The sequence below is a fragment of the Scardinius erythrophthalmus genome (assembly GCF_964197995.2).
Source record: "Scardinius erythrophthalmus genome assembly, chromosome: 1".
Classification (NCBI taxonomy): domain Eukaryota; kingdom Metazoa; phylum Chordata; class Actinopteri; order Cypriniformes; family Leuciscidae; genus Scardinius; species Scardinius erythrophthalmus.
This window is the reverse complement of record NC_138221.1, coordinates 5,780,460-5,782,626: the sequence shown is the minus strand read 5'-3', so window position 1 is coordinate 5,782,626 and position 2,167 is coordinate 5,780,460.

Below are 2,167 nucleotides of genomic sequence, written 5' to 3'. Positions count from 1 at the left end.
CACGCACACGCACACCACTGTACATTATAAAAGCTGAGCTGAAACATCTCGCGCACGGATGTAAGTTAGTAATACAAATAAATAAAACATCTCCGGTTAACTAGCAGGACATTAATTTTCGTTTGTTGAATAAGATGCATTCTAGCGCTGAAATGTGTTGTTCAAGCTGAGTGCTCGTTGCCGCTGTTATCAGTGGCGCGGATACAGTGTTCTCTTGTGGCTCGCGCACAGTTTTCACTCAGATGCGCGCTTCAATCTAGCGCCGTTGCGGAGACTTTCTATTCGTTGAAATCTTACAAAACAAAATGCACACAAACGCCTTGCTTGATATACAACCACTGATGAACATATTCGGTAAAATAAAAATAAAAAACTATACGAGTGTGGAATCGAACCCAGAACCTCTGACACGCTTGGCTAAAGTTCTACCACTGGACCATCGTCGAACACTAAAGTTGTATAGTTATCAATGGATTTATTCACGTGGAAATTCTCGGTATTAACAAAATTGGTAGATCTAGAATGACAAATGTACCCAAAATGACCCAATGTACTAATGAAATTTATTTCTGGACATCGTAATGTTATTTTTCCTGAAAATTGTTATTGTACACAAACATGTATTGTATCTGCCCACCCATGTCGATGACATCAGCGCGGGCTAGCCGTCGACACATCGCTGGGCCTCTGGGGCGTTCTGTCATACGCATCACAATTTGATTGGCTGATAAAACACGTCAGTCAAAGTTATGATCAATTGGAAAACGGCAGCTTCAACGGAAGGCTAGCTATACTACTAGTGCTGGTCCACGGCGTTTAGATGACATATGTAAAATCCAGCTCAGACTCACAAAAAATAACCATATTCTTTCTGGAAATATAATTGTAACGTACTGATAGACAGTAATTGAATTTAGACATGTTCAGACACAAATTAATTTAATTTTAGAAAAAAAAAAATTCTATTTTGACAGGGCCAGCAGAGAAGGCCCTGCTGGCTCTGACGGCACACCACTGCTTGTAATTAATACGGAACTTTATAGATAACCAATGTAGTGATGATAAAATTGGTGTTATATGGTCAAACTTTCTTGATCTAGTAAGAACTCTAGCGGCGGCATTTTGGACTAACTGTAGCTTGTTTATTGAGGATGCAGGACAACCAGCGAATAAAGCATTACAGTAATCTAGTCTCGAGGTCATGAATGCATGAACTAACTTTTCTGCATCAGAAACTGATAGCATGTTACGTAACTTAGCAATATTTCTAAGGTGAAAAAAGGCTGTTTTTGTAACATATGAAATATGATTTTCAAAAAACAAGTTACAATCTAATATAACACCCAGGTCTTTTACTGTAGAGGATAAAGTAACAGGACACCCTACTATGTTAAAGTTGTATTGTGAGAGGTTTTGCGGGTGGTTTTTTGAACCGATAAGTATTACCTCTGTCTTATCTGGATTTAATAAAAGAAAATTGTGCGTCATCCAATCTTTTATATCTTTAACACACTCTGTCAATTTGGATAATTTAGCGTTTTCATCCGGCCGTGATGAAATATATAGTTGAGTGTCATCAGCATAACAATGGAAACTAATTCCATGTTTCCTTATAATATTTCCAAGTGGCAGCATATATATTGAGAATAATAGAGGGCCTAACACAGATCCTTGCGGCACTCCATAGTTTACTGGAGTTATGATCGATTTTTCTCCGTTTAAATAGACAAAATGGTAGCGGTCAGATAGGTATGATCTGAACCAGCTTAATGCTTGTCCTTGAACACCGGTATAGTTTTGTAGTCGATCTAAGAGTATTGTGTGATCTATAGTATCGAACGCAGCACTAAGATCAAGTAAAACTAGTATTGAGATACAGCCTTGGTCAGAAGCTAAGAGTAAATCATTTGTGATTTTAACAAGCGCAGTTTCAGTGCTATGATGCGGCCTGAACCCAGACTGAAACTTTTCATAGGTGTCATTTTCTTGCAAGAAAGAGCCCAGTTGGGCAGACACAACTTTTTCTAATATTTTGGACATAAAAGGAAGATTTGAAATGGGTCTATAATTTGCTAGGTTATTTGGGTCTAATTGTGGTTTCTTAATGAGAGGTTTTATAACTGCCAATTTAAATGTTCTTGGAACATGACCTAAAGATAAAGACGAG